Source organism: Mus musculus, chromosome 1 (assembly GCF_000001635.26).
Source record: "Mus musculus strain C57BL/6J chromosome 1, GRCm38.p6 C57BL/6J".
Classification (NCBI taxonomy): domain Eukaryota; kingdom Metazoa; phylum Chordata; class Mammalia; order Rodentia; family Muridae; genus Mus; species Mus musculus.
Genome location: NC_000067.6, coordinates 79,957,306 through 79,977,577, shown reverse-complemented (window position 1 = coordinate 79,977,577; position 20,272 = coordinate 79,957,306). Strand labels below are relative to the sequence as shown.

General features: G+C 44.1%; 1 pseudogene; it reads right to left on the bottom strand.

Annotated features, from left to right (window-relative positions):
* Positions 1–19,448: 19,448 nt before the first annotated feature.
* On the bottom strand, positions 19,449–20,009 carry Gm28071 (annotated as a pseudogene).
* Between the last annotated feature and the right edge of the window lie 263 nt (positions 20,010–20,272).

The following is a 20,272-nucleotide window of genomic DNA, read 5'->3' as shown; positions in this document are numbered from 1 at the left end:
GGATATCAAGTTACTACTGTCTGGAAGGTTTCTTCCCTACTTACTATCTCTGAAAGTACAAGGAGTTCCTAGGTAGACTACTGGGAACAAAAATTCATCAATAATCAGAGCCAGTCAAGAGCCCAATGAACCAGAATGAAGCCAAAGACCAGAATGATAAGATATGCCTTTGAGGTCCATAGTGACATGAGTATAAAATAAAATCTTGATTAGTAAAAGCACATTCTGACTAGATTTCAGGTCCCCTCCACAGAAGGAAATAGGTGCCTGCTGAATCCAGCCAAGAGCCCAGAGTGGGAGCTCATAAACCCAAGGGTGAGCCTACCACTATTTTTCCTAAATAGACATAGTATCAAACTGCTTTCTAAATTCTTATCTCTAGACCCACAGATTAATGCAGACCTCAAAGGAGAAGTTTCTTGGTACAGTGGAAAGTAGTCAGTATAGAAACACATGGATGGTCAGAGTGTAGAGAAAATGTCTGTGAAGTGTTCAGTCGCAAATGGGCCAGCCGTGGGACCCCACTCCGGCATTCTTAGGTAACACTGCCTCTTGGTGGGAATGATGGGGCTGCACAGGGGAAAGAGAGTGCATGATAGAAGAAGAGCATTTCCCGATGCTGTGCCCTAGGGGAGGACATGAGACCGGGGGAGCAGGGTCTAGTCTTCTGAAGAAATGAAGTCATTCTCCCGTGGTCCCAGAGAAAGGCAAAGATTCGTCTTTGTGCCATAAAAAGATTAACCCCTATGTTACCTAACTAAACAGGCTTTACAGGAGTAATTTATGATCTCAACATGAGGGATTGTCTTGCATTATCTGTGTGGTCCTCATGGCATGCCGATGATTCTTAGGAAGGATGCAGAGGATCAGAGTTATGGAAGAAGGTCACATGATTGCAATAGCAGAGAGTAGAATGATGTACCCTGAAGTTGGAGCTAGAGCCTTGGGATTCAGGTGGCCATGAGAAACCAAAAACAATAACCAAGGACTTTCTTCTCAGAACCTCTGGAAGGATCCAATCTTAACTGTTTGAGCTGATTTTAGACTTCCATCTCTCAGGACTGTGGGAAAATACATTGTGTTGTTTTATGCTGTGAAATTTGAAATATCAACAATAGAAACTACCACAGCCCCAGTCAGCCTGGGGATTTATTGGAATTGAGAAAGCTACCCGAGGGAATGGGCTCAAAAGCAGGGTGAGTGTGGTCATAAAGGAGAGTCCTTCTAGCATCTGTGAGTGCGATGGTTCAGTTTCATCAACTGGATTTGGAGTCACCTAGAGGAGACACACCTCTGGGTGTGTCTGTGAGGATGTTTTCATGGAGGTTTAGCTAAGGAGGAAAAACTCATTCTGAATGTGGATAGCACCATCCCACAAAATAAAGGGGATTGGGGAAGAAGAAAGCAGTTGAGTGCCACCATTTATCCTAGTACTTTCTGACTAGATTCAATGAGGCCAGCCACTCACTACCATATTTTCCCTGCTATGACTATGTATTAGCTAAAAATTGTGTGTCAAAATAAACCTTTACTTCTGTGAGTTTCTTTTCTTAGTTTATTACAGCAGTAACAGTAACTGAGAAGGCCAAGACCATGGAATAAGTGAGGCAAGACACAGCCACCTAAGGATATAGGCTTCAGAGGTCAGAGATCAGAAGGACCATTGAAAGGAGCTATGAAAACCTCAAGAATCATGATATATATGACACTAGAAAAAGCGACACTAGCTGTGAACCTAAAGTCTTTAGGAACAAAGGTGCCTGGAGTCTATAGAGACCATGACATGAAGGCACAACAAGTGATATAGTCTGATGCAAATAGCTTAACAACTGGAAGAACAGAGAAAAGGTGGTTGAGAGCAGCTTGGAAGAACAATAAAGTGCAAAGATATTTCTCAATCCAGGCCCATGGGCTATGTTATGAGTGCCGTGGTATGTAGAATAGTCAATACTTGAGAGGGCTAGATGGGCAGCTGTGCCCCAAGGGAGCCTAGATTTGAGACTGTGGGGTAAGAAGACTGCTGGCAAAGCACGTGAGAGATTTTCTTGATAACTAAGCTTGAGTTCCCAGTGGCTGGTAGGAAGGGTTTGCTTGGGACAGGAGTGTGACATGGAGCCACAAAGCTGCGTGTAGTGAGAATTTGAAAGATGAAGTAGAGGGTGCCATGCCCGCAGAGTCTCCAGACACCTGCAAGGAACCACACAGGATTCCCCATGGGATCCTAAGACCTCTGGTGAGTGGAACACAGCGTCTGCTCCAATCCAATTGCATGGGACCTGAGACTGCATTAGCTAGGGAAGCAGATAACCCGGCCTGAGCAGGGGCACAAGTCCCTTCCGGCTCACTCCAGCAGCGGACTTCCTTGTGCGCGGAGTTTCTGGACACCCCTAAGGTCCTCACAGGACCCTCCACGGGATCTTAAGACCTCTGGTGAGTGGAACACAACTTCTGCCAGGAGGCAGGTTTGAACACCAGATATTTGGGCACCTTCCCTGCAAGAGGAGAGCTTGCCTGCAGAGAGTACTCTGACCACTGAAACTAAGGATAGAGCTAGTCTCCTCGGTGCTGACAGAGGCTAACATAATCACCTGAGGAACACACTCTAACCAGAGACAACTATAACAACTAGCTCCAGAGAATACCAGATGGCGAAAGGCAAACGTAAGAATCCTACTAACAGAAATCAAGACCACTCAGCATCATCAGAATGCAGCACTCCCACCCCACCTAGTCCTGGGCACCCGAACACAACCGAAAAGCTAGACCCAGATTTAAAAGCATATCTCATGATGATGGTAGAGGACATCAAGAAGGAATTTAATAACTCACTTAAAGAAATACAGGAGAACAATGCTAAAGAATTACAAGTCTTTAAAGAAAAACAGGAAAACACAACCAAACAGGTAGAAGTCCTTAACGAAAAACAAGAAAACACATCCAAACAGGTGATAGAAATGAACAAAACCATACTAGACCTAAAAAGGGAAGTAGACACAATGAAGAAAACCCAAAGTGAGGCAACGCTGGAGATAGAAACACTAGGAAAGAAATCTGGAGCCATAGATGCCAGCATCAGCAACAGAATACAAGAGATGGAAGAGAGAATCTTAGGTGCAGAAGATTCCATAGAGAACATCGGGACAACAATCAAAGAAAATACAAAACACAAAAGGATCCTAACTCAAAACATCCAGGAAATACAGGACACAATGAGAAGACCAAATCTACGGATAATAGGAGTTGATGAGAATGAAGATTTTCAACTTAAAGGGCCAGCAAATATCTTCAACAAAATTATAGAAGAAAACTTCCCAACCCTAAAGAAAGACATGCCCATGATTATACAAGAAGCCTACAGAACTCCAAATAGACTGGACCAGAAAAGAAATTCCTCCTGACACAAAATAATCAGAACACCAAATGCACAAAATAAAGATAGAATATTAAAAGCAGTAAGGGAGAAAGGTCAAGTAACATATAAAGGCAGGCCTATCAGAATTACACCAGACTTTTCACCAGAGACAATGAAAGCCAGAAGAGCCTGGACAGATGTTATACAGACACTAAGAGAACACAAATGCCAGCCCAGACTACTATATTCGGCCAAACTCTCAATTACCATAGATGGAGAAACCAAAGTATTCCACGACAAAACCAAATTCACACATTATATTTCCACAAATCCAGCCCTTCAAAGGATAATAACAGAAAAAAACCAATACAAGGACAGAAATCAAGCCCTAGAAAAAGCAAGAAAGTAATCCCTCAACAAACCAAAAGGAAGACAGCCACAAGAACAGAATGCCAACTCTAACAACAAAAATAAAAGGAAGCAACAATTACTTTTCCTTAATATCTCTTAATATCAATGGACTCAATTCCCCAATAAAAAGACATAGACTAACAAACTGGCTACACAAACAGGACCCAACATTATGCTGCTTACAGGAAACCCATCTCAGGGAAAAAGACAGAAACTACCTCAGAGTAAAAGGCTGGAAAACAATTTTCCAAGCAAATGGTCTGAAGAAACAAGCTGGAGTAGCCATTCTAACATCGAATAAAATTGACTTCCAACCCAAAATTATCAAAAAAGACAAGGAGGGACACTTCATACTCATCAAAGGTAAAATCCTCCAAGAGGAACTCTCAATTCTGAATATCTATGCTCCAAATGCAAGGGCAGCCACATTCATTAAAGACACTTTAGTAAAGCTCAAAGCACAGATTGCACCTCACACAATAATAGTGGGAGACTTCAACACACCACTTTCATCAATGGACAGATCATGGAAACAGAAACTAAACAGGGACACAGTGAAACAAACAAAAGTTATGAAACAAATGGATCTAGCAGATATCTACAAAACATTTTATCCTTAAAAAAAAAAAAGGATATATAATTGGTCACAAAACAGGCCTCAACAGATACAAAAATATTGAAATTGTCCCATGCATCCTATCAGACCACCATGGACTAAGGCTGATCTTCAATAACAACATAAATAATGGAAAGCCAACATTCACGTGGAAACTGAACAACACTCTTCTCAATGATACCTTGGTCAAGGAAGGAATAAAGAAAGAAATTAAAGACTTTTTAGAGTTTAATGAAAATGAAGCTACAACATACCCAAACCTATGGGACACAATGAAAGCATTTCTAAGAATTGGGAACAAAACACCCATGGAAGGAGTTACAGAGACAAAGTTTGGAGCTGAGATGAAAGGATGGATAATGTAGAGACTGCCATATCCAGGGATCCACCCCATAATCAGCATCCAAACGCTGACACCATTGCATACCCTAGCAAGATTTTATCGAAAGGACCCAGATGTAGCTATCTCTTGTGAGACTATGCCGGGGCCTAGCAAACACAGAAGTGGATGCTCACAGTCAGCTAATGGATGGATCACAGGGCTCCCAATGGAGGAGCTAGAAAAGAACCCAAGGAGCTAAAGGGATCTGCAACCCTATAGGTGGAACAACATTATGAACTAACCAGTACCCCAGAGCTCTTGACTCTAGCTGCATATGTATCAAAAGATGGCCTAGTCGGCCATCACTGGAAAGAGAGGCCCATTGGACACGCAAACTTTGTATGCCCCAGTACAGGGGAACGCCAGGGCCAAAAAGGGGGAGTGGGTGGGTAGGGGAGTGGGGGTGGGTGGGTATGGGGGACTTTTGGTATAGCATTGGAAATGTAAATGAGCTAAATACCTAATAAAAAATGGAAAAAAAAAAAAGAAAGCATTTCTAAGAGGGAAACTCATAGCTCTGAGTGCCTCCAAAAAGAAACTAGAGAGAGCACACACTAGCAGCTTGACAACACATCTAAATGCTCTTGAAAAAAAGGAAGAAAATTCACCCAAGAGGAGTAGAAGGCAGGAAATAATCAAACTCAAGGGCGAAATCAACCAATTGGAAACAAGAAGAACTATTCAAAGAATTAACGAAACGAGGAGTTGGTCCTTTGAGAAAATCAACAAGATAGATAAACCCTTAGCTAGACTCACTAGAGGGCACAGGGACAGCATCCTAATTAACAAAATCAGAAATGAAAAAGGAGACATAACAACAGATCCTGAAGAAATCCAAAACACCATCAGATCCTTCTACAAAAGGCTATACTCAACAAAACTGGAAAACCTGGATAAAATGGACAAATTTCTAGACAGATACCAGGTTCCAAACTTAAATCAGGATCAAGTTAAGGATCTAAACAGTCCCATATCCCCTAAAGAAATAGAATCAGTCATTAATAGTCTCCCAGCCAAAAAAAGCCCAGGACCAGATGGGTTTAGTGCAGAATTCTATCAGACCTACAAAGAAGATCTAATTCCAGTTCTGCACAAACTATTCTTCAAAATAGAAGTAAAAGGTACTCTAACCAACTCATTCTATGAAGCCACAATTACTCTGATACCTAAACAACAGAAAGATTCAACAAAGATAGAGAACTTCAGACCAATTTCCCTTATGAATATCGATGCAAAAATCCTCAATAAAATTCTCGCTAACCGAATCCAAGAACACATTAAAGCAATCATCCATCCTGACCAAGTAGGTTTCATTCCAGGGATGCAGGGATGGTTCAATATACGGAAATCCATAAACGTAATCCATTATATAAACAAACTCAAAGACAAAAACCACATGATCATCTCATTAGATGCGGAGAAAGCATTTGACAAGATCCAACACCCATTCATGATAAAAGTCTTGGAAAGATCAGGAATTCAAGGCCCATACCTAAACATGATAAAAGCAATCTACAGCAAACCAGTAGCCAACATCAAAGTAAATGGTGAGAAGCTGGAAGCAATCCCACTAACATCAGGGACTAGACAAGGCTGCCCACTTTCTCCCTACCTCTTCAACATAGTACTTGAAGTCCTAGCCAGAGCAATTCGACAACAAAAGGAGATCAAGGGGATACAAATTGGAAAAGAGGAAGTCAAAATATCACTATTTGCAGATGATATGATAGTATATATAAGTGACCCTAAAAATTCCACCAGAGAACTCCTAAACCTGATAAACAGCTTCAATGAAGTAGCTGGATATAAAATTAACTCACACAAGTCAATGGCCTTTCTGTATACAAGGATAAACAGGCTGAGAAAGAAATGAGGGAAACAACACCCTTCTCAATAGTCACAAATAATATAAAATACCTTGGCGTGACTCTAACTAAGGAAGTGAAAGATCTGTATGATAAGAACTTCAAGTCTCTGAAGAAAGAAATTAAAGAAGATCTCAGAAGATGGAAAGATCTCCCATGCTCATGGATTGGCAGGATCAACATTGTAAAAATGGCTATCTTGCCAAAAGCAATCTACAGATTCAATGCAATCCCCATCAAAATTCCAACTCAATTCTTCAACGAATTAGAAGGAGCAATCTGCAAATTCATCTGGAATAACAAAAAACCTAGGATAGCAAAAACTCTTCTCAAGGATAAAAGAACCTCTGGTGGAATCACCATGCCTGGCCTAAAGCTTTACTACAGAGCAATTGTGATAAAAAAAACTGCATGGTACTGGTATAATGACAGACAAGTAGACCAATGGAATAGAATTGAAGACCCAGAAATGAACCCAGAACACCTATGGTCACTTGATCTTTGACAAGGGAGCTAAAACCATCAAGTGGAAGAAAGACAGCATTTTCAACAAATGGTGCTGGCACAACTGGTTGTTAACATGCAGAAGAATTCGAATCGATCCATTTCTATCTCCTTGTACTAAGGTCAAATCTAAGTGGATCAAGGAACTTCATATAAAAACAGAGACACTGAAACTTATAGAGGAGAAAGTGGGGAAAAGCCTCAAAGATATGGGCACAGGGGGAAAATTCCTGAATAGAACAGCAATGGCTTGTGCTGTAAAATCGAGAATTGACAAATGGGACCTCATGAAACTGCAAAGCTTCTGTAAGGCAAAAGACACTGTCAATAAGACAAAAAGGCCACCAACAGATTGGGAAAGGATCTTTACCTATCCTAAATCAGATAGGGTACTAATATCCAATATATATATAAAGAACTCAAGAAGGTGGACTCCAGAAAATCAAATAACCCCATTAAAAAATGGGGCTCAGAGCTAAACAAAGAATTCTCACCTGAGGAATACCGAATGGCTGAGAGACACCTGAAAAAATGTTCAGCATCATTAATCATCAGAGAAATGCAAATCAAAACAACCCTGAGATTCCATCTCACACCAGTCAGAATGGCTAAGATCAAAAATTCAGGTGACAGCAGATGCTGGCAAGGATGTGGAGAAAGAGGAACACTCCTCCATTGTTGGTGGGATTGCAAGCTTGTACAACCACTCTAGAAATCAGTCTGGTGGTTCCTCAGAAAATTGGACATAGTACTACCGGAGGTTCTTGCAATACCTCTCCTGGGCATATATCCAGAAGATGTCCCAATCGGTAAGAAGGACACTTGCTCCACCATGTTCATAGCAGCTTTATTTATAATAGCCAGAAGCTGAAAAGAACCCAGATGCCCCTCAACAGAGGAATGGATACAGAAAATGTGGTACATTTACACAATGGAGTACTACTCAGCTATTAAAAAGAATGAATTTATGAAATTCCTAGGCAAATGGATGGACCTGGAGGGCATCATCCTGAGTGAGGTAACACAATCACAAAAGAACTCAAATGATATGTAAGCACTGATAAGTGGATATTAGCCCAGAAACTTAGTATACCCGAGATATAAGATACAATTTCCAAAACACATGAAACTGAAGAAGAACAAAGACCAAAGTGTGGACACTTTGCCCCTTCTTAGAATTGGAAACAATCACCCATGGAAGGAGTTGCAGAGACAAAGTTTGGAGCTGAGACAAAAGGATGGACCATCTAGAGACTGCCATACCCAGAGATCCATCCCATAATTAGCCTCCAAACGCTGACATCATTGCATACACTAGCAAGATTTTGCTGAAAGGACCCTGATATAGCTGTCTCTTGTGAGACTAGGCTGGGGCCTAGCAAACACATAAGTAGATGCTCACATTCAGCTATTGGATGGAGCACAGGGCTCCCAATGGAGGAGCTAGAGAAAGTATCCTAGGAGCTAAAGAGATCTGAAACCCTGTAGGTGCAACAACATTATGAACTAACCAGTACCCCAGAGCTCTTGACTCTAGCTGCATATGTATCAAAAGATGGCCTAGTCGGCCATCACTGGAAAGAGATGCCCATTGGACACGCAAACTTTATATGCCCCAGTACAGGGGAATGCCAGGGCCAAAAAAAAAAATGGGAATGGGTGGGTAGGGAAGTGGGGGGGAGGGTATGGGGGACTTTTGGGATAGCATTCTAAATGTAATTGAGGAAAATACGTAATAGTAAAAAATATTTTAAAAAAAAGAAAAAAAAAGAAGAAAGATAAAGTAGGGTTTGTGCTTGTCTTAGCTTCCCAGTGGAGGACTGATAGGAAAATGTATTCCAGTGGCCCCTCTTTATACAAGTAAGGGAAAACTAGCAGATATGGGAAATGGTAGAGATCGCTATATTGTAGTCACCAAGAAGGTTCTAGAGCCTTCTGCCATGGCAACAGAAGAGAAAAGGGTGCCATCTTGTAAACAAGCTTTGAGATGACATATCTTGATAGAAGGGGGAATTTGATAACAGTAATCTGATTTTACATAGTAGAGAAAAAATACCTCTTGTTCTGGCTTGTTCTCAGACATCAACATCATCAGGCATCCATTCCCCAGACGCCAAGATTATCAGACCCCCAACAGCTATCATGCAGGCCACAGCCAGACCAGATAATAAACCCTTGTGTCATCTTTCAAAGCCCTTATCTGGCCAACACTTGGAAAATTTAAGAACAGAGAATCTATCTTGTGACCAAGAGGCTCTACTTCAGTCCTGTCAGTTTGGCACTTGGGAGTTGTATTAGTCAGGGTTCTCTAGAGTCACAGAACTTATGGATAATTTCTAAATAGTAAAGGAATTTATTAATGACTTACAGTCGGCAGCCCAATTCCCAACAATGGTTCAGTCGCAGCTGTGAATGGAAGTCCAAGGATCTAGCAGTTACTCAGTCTCACGCAGCAAGCAGGCGAAGGAGCAAGAGCAAGAGCTAGACTCCCTTCTTCCAATGTCCTTATATTGTCTCCAGCAAAAGGTGTAGCCCAGATTAAAGGTGTGTTCCACCACACCTTTAATCCCAGATGAAAGGCATAGCCCAGATTAAAGGTGTGTTCCTTAACTCGGAGATTCAATCTTCTGGAATCCATAGCCACTATGGCTCAAGATCTTCAAACCAAGATCCAGATAAGGATCTCCAAGCCTCCAGATAAGGGTCACTGGTGAGCCTTCCAATTCCGGATTGTAGTTCATTCCAAATATTGTCAAGTTGACAACCAGGAATAGCCACTACAATCCACCCCTTGTCAACTTGACACAAATAATATCTCATGTTCACATGAAACAATAACAAGGTTGTAAATACGCCTAACATGATATAACTATCCCTCGTACAATCGCAAACGCATTAGTAAATTTACAATGGGCATTCATATTACTTTATAATCCTCGTTTCTGCAACTGGTTACGTGGCCTTAATTGGTATTTATAACTACCTTCCTCTACTACCCATTCTGTATTTCCTTCACCTTCAGCCAGCACCTCAGCAGGTCTTGGCTCTTTTCCTGGAGGATTGACCCATACCTTCATTCCTGATGGGTCTGCGTCCTTTGTCATCCTGCTTGGATTAGGCTGTTGTAGTTTCCCATTGACTTTAATCACAGGACATGGTAGTACTAAGAGACGCCCTAAGGGATCTCCTGCACTCCAGACATAATCTTGCTTACCACCATTGTGAAGAGGTAATCCAATTTCCCCATGGTAATCTGGATCTATCACCCCTCCTAACACTGTTATTCCTTTTTTAGCCTGTTGGTTTAAGGGCATTAGAAGCCCAAAATGACCAGGGGGAAGTCTGAGCTTCCAGTTCAATGAAATGTTTGTTGTAGCTCCTGGTAGGAGCACTCCCCTCTCTGGAGCCAAAACTTCTAAGCCAGCAGAACCTAGAGTTATGGGGACAGGAAGCAAAAATTTTCCTAGAGGGTCACTAGGAGTGATAGTAAGTGGAACTATTCCGTTTTCCACCCCTTGATTCCTGGACCCATGAATCCTGGCTATGGGTGAAACTGTACCATATATCGAGCGCTGATTCAAAGCATATACTGCCTTCTGAAGAACTCTGCCCCAGCCTTCCAAGCTGTTACCACCTAATTGGCGCTGTAACTGCGTCTTCAAAAGGCCATTCCATCTTTCTATCAGCCCAGCTGCTTCAGGATGATGGGGAATGTGGTAAGACCAGTGAATTCCATGATCGTGAGCCCACTGTCGTACTTCTCTGGCTGTGAAATGAGTTCCTTGGTCAGAAGCAATACTGTGTGGAATACCATGACGATAGATGAGGCATTCTGTCAGTCCGTGAATGGTGGTTTTAGCAGAGGCATTACGTGCAGGAAAGGCAAATCCATAACCAGAATAAGTATCTACTCCAGTAAGAACAAAACGCTGTCCTTTCCACGAAGGAAGTGGTCCAATGTAGTCAACCTGCCACCAGGTTGCTGGCTGGTCACCTCGAGGAATGGTGCCATATCTGGGGCTCAGTGTTGGTTTCTGCTGTTGGCAGATCTGGCAATCAGCAGCAGCTGTAGCCAGGTCAGCCTTGGTGAGTGGAAGCCCATGTTGCTGAGCCCAAGCATAACCTCCATCTCGACCACCATGGCCACTTTGTTCATGTGCCCATTGAGCAATGACAGGGATGGCTGGGGAGAGAGGCTGATTGTCCACAGAACGGGTCATCTTATCCACTTGATTATTGAACTCCTCCTCAGCTGAAGTCACCTTTTGGTGAGCATTTACATGGGACACAAATATCTTCACATCCTTTGCCCATTTGGAGAGATCTATCCACATACTTCTTCCCCAGATGTCTTTCTCACCAATTTTCCAATTGTGATCTTTCCAAGTCCCTGACCATCCAGCCAATCCATTGGCTACAGCCCATGAGTCAGTGTATAATCGTACATCTGGCCATTTCTTCTTGCAAACAAACTGTAATACCATGTGTACTGCCCGAAGTTCTGCCCACTGTGAAGATTTCCCTTCACCTGTGTCTTTCAAGGTTGTCCCAGAAAGGGGTTGTAATGCTGCAGCTGTCCACTTCTGGGTGGTGCCTGCATAACGTGCAGAGCCATCAGTAAACCAGGCTCTAGTCTTCTCCTCTTCGGTCAGTTGATCATAGGGAACACCCCATGAGGCTATAGGTGCATGCTTGGCAGCAGATGGCATTGTAACAGGAGTAGAAACCATAGGCATTTGAGCAACTTCTTCATGTAACTTGCTTGTGCCTTCAGGACCTGCTCTGGCCCGATCACGTATATACCACTTCCATTTGATAATAGACTGCTGCTGTGCACGTCCCACTTTATGACTTGCAGGGTCTGATAGTACCCAGCTCATGATGGGTAGTTCAGGTCGCATAGTGACTTGGTGTCCTATTGTCAGACGTTCAGTTTCCACTAAGGCCCAATAGCAGGCCAAGAGCTGTTTTTCAAAGGGAGAATAGTTGTCTGCAGATGATGGTAGAGCTTTGCTCCAAAATCCCAAAGGCCTTTTCTGTGATTCACCTACAGGGGCCTGCCAGAGGCTCCAAACAGCATCTCTATCAGCCACAGACACCTCAAGTACCATTGGATCTGCTGGGTCATATGGTCCAAGTGGTAGAGCAGCCTGCACAGCAGCCTGGACCTGTTGAAGGGCCTTCTCCTGTTCCAGGCCCCACACAAAGCTAGCAGCTTTCCGAGTCACTTGGTAAATAGGCCTAAGTAACACACCCAAGTGAGGGATGTGTTGTCTCCAGAATCCAAATAGACCCACTAAACGTTGTGCTTCTTTCTTGGTTGTAGGAGGGGCCAGGTGCAATAACTTATCTTTCACCTTAGAAGGAATATCTCTGCATGCCCCACACCACTGGACTCCTAAGAATTTCACTGAGGTAGATGGTCCTTGAATTTTGGTTGGATTTATTTCCCATCCTCTGATACGCATATGTGTTACCAATGAGTCCAAAGTGGTTGCTACTTCCTGCTCACTTGGTCCAATCAGCATAATGTCATCAATATAGTGCACCAATGTGATATTTTGTGGAAGATCCAAACGATCAAGATCCCTTCTAACTAAATTATGACACAGGGCAGGAGAGTTAATATATCCTTGAGGCAAAACTGTGAAGGTATACTGTTGGCCTTGCCAACTGAAAGCAAATTGCTTCTGGTGGTCCTTATGGACAGGTACTGAGAAGAAGGCATTTGCCAGATCAATAGCCGCATACCAGGTGCCAGGAGATGTGTTAATTTGCTCAAGTAAGGAAACTACATCTGGTACAGCAGCTGCAATTGGAGTTACCACCTGATTTAGTTTTCGATAATCAACTGTCATTCTCCATGATCCATCTGTTTTCTGCACTGGCCAGATAGGAGAGTTAAATGGAGATGTGGTGGGAACCACCACCCCTGCATCTTTCAAGTCCTTGATAGTGGCAGTAATTTCTGCAATTCCTCCAGGAATACGATACTGTTTTTGATTCACTATTTTCTTTGGCAGAGGCAACTCTAAAGGCTTCCATTTGGCCTTTCCAACCATAATAGCCCTCACTCTACAGTTCAGGGAACCAATATGAGAATTCTGCCAATTTCTGAGTATATCTATCCCAATTATACATTCTGGAACTGGGGAAATCACCACAGGATGTGTCCGGGGACCTACTGGACCTACTGTGAGTCGGACATCAGTCAAAACTCCATTAATCACCTGCCCTCCATAAGCCCCTACTTTAACTGGAGGGCCACAATGTTTCTTGGGATCCCCTGGGATCAGTGTCAACTCAGAACCAGTATCCAGCAGACCCCGAAAAGTCTGATTATTTCCTTTTCCCCAGTGTACAGTTACCCTTGTAAAAGGCCGTAGGTCCCTCTGGGGAAGAACTGGAGAAAGGGTAACAGCAAAACCTTTGAGTGTCTTATCAAGATCCTTCCTCAGAGGAACCTGGCCACCCCTTCATTCAAGGGGTTCCGGATCTGCAAACTGTCTCAAGTCTGGAAATTGATTCACTGGCTGAGATTGCTGTTTACCACGATCTAATGTAGCCTTTCTTTCATTTGTTTGAGAATTTTTCTGCTTATACAGATCAAACAAATATGCAGTAGGCTTCCTATGTATTTCATTCCTGGAAACACCATGATTGATTAGCCAGTACCAAAGGTCCAAGCGAGTCATGCCATTATAAATTTCACCTCTCCTGTGCTGACCATTACTGGGTATGTTATTATAAACATTCTTTTGTCTACGCTGTCCATTATAATAACTAGGATCACCTTGTCTCCGGCGATTCAATGCTGCCACCTGGCCCTTGTTACCTCGGGATCCAACTAAACCCAGTGAATTTAATTCATCTAATTGAGCAGAAGCATCTCCAATGCTAAGATCTGGCACAAGGAAAAGGGAAAGAACAAAACCCTTCAAATGTGCTGGTGCCCCTCTCACCAATTTGCGTCTTATAGAGCTGGTGAAAGGCATATCTTCTGGACCTTCCCATTGTGGACAATTATGCTTTACACAATATATCCACTCTAGCATTGCAATTTCCCTAAGTCTTAAAATCCCTTCATCAACACTAAGCCACGGAATATCAGGCATCTCCAAGTCATTTCCAGTAGGCCATCTTTTGATAAACACCTCAGCCAACCATTCAAACAAACTTTTGACACCTTTTTTAACTATGCGAGCTTCCGTATTAAACCTAGAATCTCTACTCAGAGGACCCATGTCAATAAACTCAGCCTGCTCTAGTTTTATGTTCCTTCCACCCTTATCCCACACCCTTAAAATCCATTCCCACACATATTCACCAGGTTTCTGCTTGAATGAATTAGCAAACTCATTAAGCTCCTTAGTAGTGTAGCGAATTTCCTCATGGACTATACTTTCTACCTCCCCTCTAGGAGCCTGTTTTGCTTTGAGTCTGGTTACAGGTCTAGAAGAAACTATTGGTGGGCCGTGAGCAGACTCTGCAAAATTAATTTCCTCATGTGGGGGAGGCATTATTTCAAGAGGTGGGGCTGAGGGTACTACTTCCTCAGGTGGGGCAAACCCTTGAGAATCTGAGGATTCAAAATTCTCAGCTTCAACATGGTCTTCCCACACATCCCCGTCCCATGTTGTAGGATCCCATTCTTTGCCAATTAGAGCCCTTACTTTAACTGTCGACACACTCTGAGGCTGAGACTTGAATTTTCTCTGTAGTTCAGCCAACCTTACAATGAGAGTTTCTGTTTGATTTTCTGCAACTTGAGCTCTATTGCTACAAGAGAGAAGATTCTCCTCAAGGACACACTTAGCAACTTTTAGATCGTTTACTTGTGTCTGGAGCCTTTCGATTTTATCACACAACTCCTTCCTTTCATTCATCATTTTTTCCACAGATACTAAGAGCAGCCAGCCAGTAAAATCATTTTTCGATTTTTTCCCCATCTTGTAGAAAGCTTTGTGCACTGAATCACCTAATTCATTAAGAAAATCAAGGGCATTAGCTTCTTTAAGTTCGGAATATAGTTTCAACCATGGGTCTTCAAAATTCTCTGAGCTCCCAGGAGGGAGAGAATCTGGAGAGGTTTCAATATTTGAAAGTGCTGGTGGATCAACAAGCCAATTCCAGTATTTTAAAAGATTCATCCTTGTACTTCTGTTACTCTAGAACCACTCCTGGTACCAACTTCTGTATTAGTCAGGGTTCTCTAGAGTCACAGAACTTATGGATAATTTCTAAATAGTAAAGGAATTTATTAATGACTTACAGTCGGCAGCCCAATTCCCAACAATGGTTCAGTCGCAGCTGTGAATGGAAGTCCAAGGATCTAGCAGTTACTCAGTCTCACGCAGCAAGCAGGCGAAGGAGCAAGAGCAAGAGCTAGACTCCCTTCTTCCAATGTCCTTATATTGTCTCCAGCAAAAGGTGTAGCCCAGATTAAAGGTGTGTTCCACCACACCTTTAATCCCAGATGAAAGGCATAGCCCAGATTAAAGGTGTGTTCCTTAACTCGGAGATTCAATCTTCTGGAATCCATAGCCACTATGGCTCAAGATCTTCAAACCAAGATCCAGATAAGGATCTCCAAGCCTCCAGATAAGGGTCACTGGTGAGCCTTCCAATTCCGGATTGTAGTTCATTCCAAATATTGTCAAGTTGACAACCAGGAATAGCCACTACAGGAGTTATGTTCAATATGCTCATGAAATAGCAGTTTTATTTATAAATGAAGAGGGGCAGTGTTAGAGTGAATCATGGGGAGACACTCTAATGATTTATGGGGGTGCTTGGGTTAAAATTTAAAAACCCTGCACATGAGACCCACTTTTTAAAGAATGAGTTTCAAAGAATGTTTGGCACTCAGCGCAGACTCATCAAGAAAATGAATGCCAAAGGGCCTTGAGCTGCCAGGAGAAGTCACAATAGTGAAGTGGAGAAAAAAGTCTGTGGGCCTTGGAGAGTGTGAAGGGGTAAGACTGAAAAGGCATCTTCTTATTGCCTGCCATTCACTAATAATGAATCTTTTCCAACAATTGATAAGAACTTGTGATTGTTATGATTGTATTCAGGAGATTATCAGGGGATTTAAGTTGGTTTCCCCACCGTGTTACAGGTCTGATGTGATACACTACCCTGTGATTTATTTTTTTTCTTTTTAATTCAACTATCTTTCAAAAAAAGATTTATTTACTTATTTAATGTATGAGTACACTGTAGCTGTCTTTAGATGCACCAGAAGAAGATATTAGGCCCCATTACAGATGGTTGTGAGTCACCATGTGGTTGCTGGGAATTGAACTCAGGACCTCTGGAAGATCAGCTAGTGCTCGTGACCACTGAGCCATCTCTCCAGTCCTTTAATGAGCTATCTTAAGCCATAATCCCAGCAATAAGGAGACTGAGACAGGACTACTGTGAATTCATGGCCAGCCTAGGCTACATACATATAGAGTTTTGGGCCAACATAGATTATACAACAAAACCCTGACCACAAAGCAAAAACAAACAAAAACCCAGAAGCATCCCCACCCCACACACCTCAAAAGTCCCATTAACACTCAATGACATTAGTAAGTTAGACCTAAACTAAGTAGGACTGTCCCTCAAGACAGTTTCCTCCAGGTCACATGTCACATGCTCTGGCCTTGGGAGAACTTCCTTACCCCCAACCTTGGATGTAGGTGAGAGACGCATCCGGCAGCCAGCAGCCATGGACAGAGGTCCTGTGATGGGGAGGAAGGGCAGGGCTGATGCAGAGATGGTTCATGGGGACTGAGCCACATTTGTGAGGAACACATTTTCCCTCCTTCCCAGGTTAGCTGAGAAGTACTTAAGCTGGCCTGGAACTCCTGGCAATTCTCTTGCCTCAGCTTTCCAAGTGTGACAGGCAAGATCTTAAGTCTTGAGGCAAGGCCTCACTGGTAGCCCAGGCTGGCCTCCACTGTGAAGTCGTGTGCTCCATGCTTGGCTGCTCTTGTAAACTGCTATAGAGAAACAGCCTCGGAGGATGGGGCTGACCCTCCAGACACCAGCTGTGCTTGCTCTATCCATCTGAGGCCTGATGAGGACCAGGCCTTGTGAGGAGCGGGTGTGGCGGCAGTCCCAAAGGCGCCAGGGACTGCAGCTAAGTCGTATGACTTGCACCTGACTTCCTCATATAAGCCACAAACATCTTGAGAGCTGCACAGGTGTACCAGGATACTGGTGAATCCATTTTGATGGAGATATGCTCCTGCTGCCCTGATTAGCTGAAGCTGCGTGCCTGGTGAGGTGGCGTGGCCTGCTGTGAGTGGATGTGAACTGAGAGTATAAAAGAGTGAGAGGCCCAGGGTTCGGGGGAGATATAAACAAGGGAGATATAAACAAGAAGAAACAGGACTGAATAAACGTGTGCAGAAGGATCCTGTTGCAGCGTCATTCTTCCTGGCCAGTTGAGTGCGCGCAAGAAGGCCTGAAGGTCACGGCGACTCTGTCAGCTACCCCACCAAGACCTCCTTCATAGCAGCTGTGATAGCTGCTCCACAAAACACAGGCCTCAGAGTATAATCCCTAGAACCCTCATGATGGAAGGAGAATTGGCCTTTGCAAAGAGTCCTCTGATGTCCTCTCATGCTCAGGGGCTCGTGAGCCCTCCCCTAAAGTAATTAGTGAATGAATGAATGAATGAATGAATGTGCAAAAGCAGATCTATCCAGAGTGAACCTAAAGACAGAAGTGTCAGAAAAATTGGCCTCCTGTTCTAAAAGGAGTATTTTGTTGTTTTTTGTTTGTTTGTTTTTTGAGACAGGGTTTTACGGTGGAGCCTTGGCTGGCCTAGAGAACACTTTGTAGACTAGGCTAACTGGGAATCAGAGATACGCCTGCCGCAGTTTCTCTCTCTCCAGTGCAGAATGCTGGGATTAAAGGTGTGTGCTACCACGCCTGGCTTTGAAGGACACATTAGGAATCTGACCAAGATCTTAGAAACTACAAGGCCACCAGAAGCAGTGGTTTTCAGAGTCTGTGGGCTGAGTCCCGCCCCGCCTGGCATGTGATGCTCAGAGTGAGAGGAAGGAGACACTGCAGGCTTCACATACCTCATCAGCACCTCTCAGGGCTTTGTTTTATGCCCCATCCCTCTTTGGGGGCAGGCATACAATCTTGAAGGATCCTCAGGATCAAATACAGCAGTCTCTTCCACAACGCAGCAGGATCAACAAGAATACAGGCCCCCCGGGACACAGAGGCAGCCCAGTCTGCCAGGCAACTCTAAGAAGCAGGAGCCGCAGTGAGGGAAGCATCAGTCGGTCAGAGGAGAGGTGGCTAGGCCAGCACCTGCCCAGGTTCCTGCCAGGAACGGGACCTGCACCTGGTGAGTGTGTTGCTAACAGGATGGGGAGGGGACGGTGGGCATCAGGGCAAGCAGGTGTGCATTCTGAAGGAAACAGAGCTTTCTGTGACTGTAAACACATCAACAGGCACAGCTGCCTGTGACAGCAGACCCAGTATTAGCGATTATGGTAGGTGGGCACCACTTTCCCCTCAAAAATAGTCCCATGTTTTTTGGCTTTAAGCCAAAGAAAACCAAGGTGGACCATTTCCATAGCATGTGACAGATGACATTTCACAGGTGTTAAAAAGCCACCATGTCTCAACCCCGACTTACTTGGGGCCACTGCCGAAGCCTGCTTCTGAAGATGATCTGTCAGCTGTGCTTGCTCCGAGTGGACAGACACTCCATAGAGGAGCCCACCTCTGCAGACACAGCTGAGCCAGCACACAGGCCTAGGCATAAGCACACTGCGAACGAGATGCCCATCTTATGGACAGCTTGTGGGTTCAAATTAGCCCAACTAACATGGTCTATCTAGCGGTTTCTAAAAGCTGACATTCATGGTGCTGTGGACACTGTCCTGAGCCCAGGGAGGACAAAGAGGACAGATGAGAGCCTGCCCTGCTGTGACCACAGTGACTTGTGTCACCATGCTCAGAAAGTAGCTGTGACACACAGGGTCTGCAACCAACCAAGTGGCAGGCTGGTGATGACCCCAGTGAGAAGATCAGGGGAAGGGACACTCAGGAGGTCCTGTGGCAGCTGCTGGCCTGGCTCCCTGGCTCAGCCTTCAGGTTCCACAGCAGGCTCTCAGGGTGAGGAATACACAGTGAGCTGGGCTGTGGTAAAGCCTGAGGAAACTCTGGAAACTGCTGATTGAATGAAGAGAATTCTCAAAGGGAGCAAGACTATAGTTCATGTGACAATACACTAAACAGAAACAGTGGCGGCTTGTGCTGAAGTAGCAGCTGGCTGGGCAGTGGTGTCTAAGTGGGTGACAGTCAGACTGCAGTATCAGCTGTGCTGAGGACCAGGAGAAGGTGATAAGAAAGACACACCTTGCTCTCATCCACCGTGTGACACACTTCAGCTTTTATCTCCTTCAAGTCGCGTTCAGAAAACACACAACCGCAGCATCGGAGGAAGCAAAACCTGTGCCGGCCGTTCATCTCCAAGCCCACCACAGGGCAGATGAACTGCGCTCACTGGAGGTCATCATGCTTGTCGCCCTTGGTGTTCCCTTTATCTCCTTCCCAGGCGGGGTTGTCAAAAAGCCTGAGCTCTGTCACATTCTTGATGCTTCTGATGTGTGATGCCGCCTTCCCCAGGGCCTTCTCAGCAGATTTGTCCAACAGAAACTCGATGACTGCATCTTTGTTATACAGTCTGCCAAGCTCACAGGCAACTATTGGGCGCCTCAGGATTTCCTGACTTAGAGTACAGTAGTTCCATTGGGCTACCAGTTCAGCGTCTTTTGTCAACCTTCTCGACCTTCTTCGGCCCCTTCACCAGCTCGTGCCTCTTGGGGATGGTGCCTCCGTCGCAACCCATCCTAAAGCCGAAGTCAGTACCCTGTGATTTATAATGTGCAGACAAGTCTTGGCATCATCTCTTGGCAATCCCAGATACAAAATATATGCCAATGGCCACACTGAGGTGATTTTCAGTATATCCCACTCCCAGCAGGGTGCAGATCCAAGCTGGCATGTGAGCCAGGTCTTTGCCCATCCTTTCCCAAGTTCCTTTCTTCCCTTCTCTGCAGACATACAGACGTTTGGACTCTGACTCTATCTTGTCCCCAGGAATGCTACCTTTTCACCCTGCC